Raw genomic sequence first — 5705 nt, 5'->3', positions numbered from 1 at the left:
AAGAGTTGGGCCTTGTGGATTGGAGAAGGAGACATGAACACACATTTTTTTCACCAGTTTTCAAATCGTCGGAGGAACATTAATACTATATGGGAGAAGGTGTCTACTTCGAGGAACAAAGTTTTCACCATTACTCATATTCAGAGTGAGGTCGTGTTGTTCTTTGAGAAATTATTCTCTGCTCACTCGGGGGTCAAAACTGACAATCAACTCCGCGGATTGAGAATCACCCATTCATGCTCACAAAAGATAAAAACGCTACAATGGGTCATCCTGTTTCACTGGAGGAGAATGAAAAAGTCCTCAAATACTTTGCGAAAGATAAGTGCCCAGGCCTGGATGGTTGGACGATGTAATTGTTCTTAAGGTTCTTTGACATCATGGACATGGATCTACTTGATATGGTTGAGGAATTTCACATCTTAGGTCGCATCTCTGGGGTGATAAATTTCAACATTTATCATGCTCATCCCAAAATCCTCTTATCCTCTTTCTTTCTCGGATTTTCGGCCGATATCCCTATGTAATATCACATACAAAATTATTTCTAAAATTATTGTGGGCATGATGAAGGAGGTTCTCTCTCAATTTGTCTCTCAGGAGTAGCTCAAATTTCTCTCTAACAGGTTGATTCAATATGTGGTGGCTACAACACAAGAGTTCATACACTTGCTCTAGTCCAAAAATTTGTAGGCACTAGTTATGAAGCTAGACTTGCATAAGGCCTATGATTGTGTTGATTGGGATTTTTTGCGACTAGTCCTCACTAAAATAGGGCTCTCTATGAACAATGTTGATTGGAATATGGCCTACGTATCATCTGTTAATTTTACTGTTTTGATCAATGGTTTCCCATTGAGGTTCTTCCGGTCTGGTTGTGGTTTATGTCAAGGTTGTTCCTTATCTATGTTGATTTTTATTCTTGCCTTGGATGGCTTAAGTAAGAATATCGACGAGGCTTGATCTCTAGGCTTCTTTGGAGGAATTCAAATTACTCGATAAATTTTTGTTACATACATGTTCTTTGTTGATGATGTGATGACATAGTCTCATAAGAATAATGACATATATTGCATTACATTTTTTTAAGGTATTGTGATGCATCTTGTTTGGTTTCGAATGGTAGCAAATCCATCCTAATACACTCTTTTAGGGACATGGAGGAAATCGAGTAGATTGTTGGGTTCTTTGGGGTTTAAATCTCCAACTTGAAAGATGGTTTCACTTATTTGGGTTTTGGCTGCAACAAAACAAATATAGATGTGTCGATTGGAACTGGATTTCGACAAATTTGAAAACAAACTCTCTTTATGGTCGCACCAATGTCTATCTATGGGTGGTAGATATAGTTTGATGTAATCTATATTAAAATAATTAATGGTCTATTGGATGCATTTATTCTATCTACCTTTACATGTTTCCAAAAGAACCAACTCTATTATGGCACATTTTTTATGGGTAGGCTCTAAAGGTGTGCACAAATTTAATTTGGTTCATTTCAACTACATTACTAGAGAGGAATGCAGTGGCTAGGGTATATTGGATGTCAGTGTTTTTGGATGAGAATTATTAATTAAATCATTGTGGTGGGCTCTTTACTAGAAAGGAATTTGGTAGGACATTATTTTTGAAAAATATATGAAACGGTGGTCGATGATGGATTGGTATAAAAGCGGCATTGTGGTGGGCTCTTTACTAGAAAGGAATTTGGTAGGACATTATTTTTGAAAAATATATGAAACGGTGGTCGATGATGGATTGGTATAAAAGCGGTCATTTGGGAAATTTGGAGGGCGCAAAATGCTCTGATTTTTTATGGTATACATGTAAACATATCCAAAATTTGTTCCAACATTTTGAGTTGGATGGAGGCTAGGATGGGGCTCAAATTAGTTGACAACGAACCCAAAAATAGATCAAATTATCTACAGGTGCATTTTCTGGATGGTTTTTTCGACGACGCCGCATAGATTGGACATTGTGGCTATGGCGCCTAACTGAGACTCACTCTAGGTCCCACTTCCTTCTGTTTTGGAGTGGTGGCCTTGGCACAAATACCTGAGCGAAATTGATGGCTCTCTGAGGACTTCTGTGGTTTATTAAAAGACATCGGGTTGTCAACATTTCCATATATGGGGACTCCAGATCTATTATTGATGGGATCTTCGAACGAACCATATTCTCACCTACCCACCTTGACAATTGGGTGGCTTACATCATGCTCCTTAAGCAAACTTTTGAGAATATCATATTCTCACATGTTTCAAGACTCAGATTTGAATTTTGTTGTTGATGGTTTGTTGAAGAAGGGTCTCCTAGCTACTCTGGGGAGTATACATTTTAGACATGCGTTTTTGGCGAAGGAATGAAGATTGCCCCTAATCTAGTACTGTTATGTTTTCAGATATTTTGATTCTTGTTGGGCTTTACTATCGAGACTCTCTCAGGCTCTGTTAGTTTTGTTTTGCTTTTTTTGGCTTTACATCCTTGGACATATCTTGGTGTATATTGGGGATATGTTTTATTTCTTGGTATATGTTTGGCTTTTTGGTTCAGATGCAAATATTTTGTTAAGGGAGAGAAGTGACTTATATTTTAGCTTCATGTCGAGGATTGTGATATATATAATTCAAATACCATCATCTTTTTCTCCTGAAAAAATGGTTGATATTGAATATCTTTAGAGAAATCACTGCATTTGAATATGGTGCACGTCATTGCATATGAATATCCTACATGTCACTTCATTTCCAGATAATAAACACCTTACAGTGTGATTAGAACTACCAAAACACAAAACATGATATACAAAGAATAATTAATAGTAACAGAATGCCATTTAGTTGATCCATATAGGGCTCAAAAATTGAGATATGGTGTCATCTCTCAACATCCAATAAGATTTAAAAAAAATATTTAGTAAAAAATAAAAAAATTGTATATATAAATTTAATTTTGCACTGAAAAAAATAAAATATTATAACTTTAATACATCAAAATGGATCATATATGTTCACCGTGGACATAATAATAATAAAAGGTTGCTATGATGTAACATTAATTTTTTCTCAACATTAATTTTTTCCATTTTGAAACTCAAAGATGTAGTTTAAGGAGGTGAGGTTTTCACCCAAATAAATAATAAAAAATTTGGCACAATTTTGATAAAATTTGACTGATTTTTTGGAAATTCAGATTACAATTGTCAAGTTTAAGGATTTTGGGTACCCAATTTTTTTTATGGAATCCATTTCCACAATAAAAACATGATTCAAACACTATTTTTTGAAAAAAATTCTAAATTTAAATAAAAGAATGAGTCACATGATTAAACAATGCCCAAAATGTGCCCCACAAACGACAAATGAATATGTTTCATTTAGATATAATGCGTTCTACTAGGTTATATACACCATCAAACGTTTATATATATTATTGTCATACACATATACAAATTATATATGTAGCCATTTTTGTCTTTCATTTTCCAAAGATTCTATCACGGAGATTTAAAACAATTCATTAAGCTACAAAGTATTACCTCTATTTAACTTTAGTTAGTTTTCCTTTTAACATTCTCCTTTTAATATATTGAAAACGTATTTATTATCTATATATTTTAATAATTAGGCCGATATGCCTTTCTTTGAATCAGATCAATCATCTACATTTTTGTTTTCCTTTTAACACCTCGCACACACTTCGTAAAACACACACGTCATTTTTTTTGCTACACGTATCCAAGCACTGCGCGAGTTTTTCTAGTCGCCAACTGCAATAACAATGAATTAGTTACAATAATAATGAAAGGAAGGCGCTGTCGCTAATTTTCTCTCATTGGTTTTGATGGCAAGGAGCCAAACAAGGGTGTAAACCCTGATGAGGCTGTTGCATTTGGTGCAGCAGTGAAAGGTAGCATTCTTAGTGGAGAAGGTGGAGAAGAAACTAAAGGTAAAGTAGGTCCACAATTTCTGCATTTTATACTGTTCAACTTTGAACGAATCTTTGGTTTTTTATCCAGTGATTTGAAATGTTATTGCCCTTATTTACATGTAGAAATACTTTTATTGGATGTGGCTCCTCTAACCTTGGGCATTGAGACTGTTGGTGGAGTGATGACAAAGCTAATTCCAAGGAACACTATTATTCCTACAAAGAAGTCTCAGGTGTTTACAACCTATCAGGACCAACAAACAACCATGTCAATTCAGGTTGGTCTAAAATCTTTTATATCGTTATTCTAAAAACTGCCTGATGGGTTATTTCAATTTTTACAATAGCACGGACGTAGGGAGGATGATTGACTCATTCATTTTCCTTTGCAGGTCTTTGAAGGTGAACGAATTTCAACAAAAGGATGTAGAGAACTTAGGAGATCTGAGCTCTCTGGAATTCCTCTAGCTCCAAGGTTTGTTTCTATTCTTTTGTTCATGTTTCTATTTTTGGTGAGTCGAGTCTGGTCGACCAGAGAACCAAATTTGTAATATGTTGGCGGGGGAGTTACTCAAATTGAAGTTACATTTGAAGTGGATGCCAATGGTATCTTGAATGTTAAAGCAGAGGACAAGGGCACCGGAAAATATGAGAAAATCACCATCACAAATGACAAAGGAAGACTGAGCCAAGAGGAAATTGAAAGAATGGTGACAGAAGGACAAAAAGGTCAAGGAACGTATTGATGCCCGTAACGGTTTGGAAACATATGTTTATAACATGAAAAACACAATTAACGACAAGGACAAGCTTGCTGACAAAATCGACTCCGATGATAAGGAGAAAATAGATGCAGCATTGAAGGAGGCCCTCGAATGGCTAGACGAGAACCAGTCAGCTGAGAAGGAAGATTACGAGGAGAAGCTCAAGGAAGTGGAGTATGTTTGCAACCCTCTTGTGACCAAAGTTTATCAACAATCAGGGGGATCCTTCTCTGAAGGAGACACTGATGATGATGATTCCAATGAAAAACTTTAAATGGGTGTTTTTCTTGTTGGATTTTGGTTTTAAGCAATATAAAACATTGTAGCCTATAGGATGAAATATGTGGCTGTGGAAAGCGCAAATAGTGTAGGATGAAATTGCTTCTGCAGAAAACAAATATTATCAATTTATTTTATCTGTTAGGACTAATGTAATAGTTGAACATTCAAACTAGTAAATCACCTATTAAAGGATGAGAAATATGGCATTAAAGGATGAGCAATCTGGCATCAAGATAATGCCAACAAGTCCACACCTATTGGTGTTGTGGTGTACTTGGTGTTGTAGTGTACTTGGTGGAAAGGAATTCACTTGAGATCTTCTCTACAAAGGAACTATTTTGAGCTCTTCTTTATGTGAATACTCATTTTTGGTATAATTATATTTTGTTCAATTTGTTGTTGCAATTTTGGCGATTTGATTGTCTAATTTTATGTTTCCAAATTTCCATTCAAAACAATGCAACACGCAACAATCTGTGTTTTTAGTTTTTTTGGAATTTATTAGTTTTTTGGAATTTATGGAAAGAATGTAGTGGGTTCAATGCAACAATCTGTGTTTTTGACTTTTTTGAATTTATGTGAATACTCATTTTTGGTATAATGATATTTTGTTCAATTTGTTGTTGCAATTTTGGCCATTTGATTGTCTAATTTTATGTTTCTAAATTTCCATTCAAAAGAATGCAACAATCTGTGTTTTTAGTTTTTTGGAATCTATGGAAAGAA

At 35.0% G+C, this 5705-nt stretch overlaps 1 pseudogene; it reads left to right on the top strand.

Moving 5' to 3' along the window:
- The first annotated feature begins 263 nt into the window (after nucleotides 1-263).
- Nucleotides 264-4971, top strand: LOC149226629 (luminal-binding protein 3 pseudogene; annotated as a pseudogene).
- The last annotated feature ends 734 nt before the right edge of the window (nucleotides 4972-5705 follow it).

The sequence above is a fragment of the Pinus tabuliformis genome, chromosome J, assembly GCF_031772625.1.
Source record: "Pinus tabuliformis cultivar Carrire ecotype Pingquan chromosome J, CPIR1, whole genome shotgun sequence".
Lineage (NCBI taxonomy): Eukaryota > Viridiplantae > Streptophyta > Pinopsida > Pinales > Pinaceae > Pinus > Pinus tabuliformis.
This window is presented reverse-complemented; position numbering and strand designations above follow the sequence as displayed.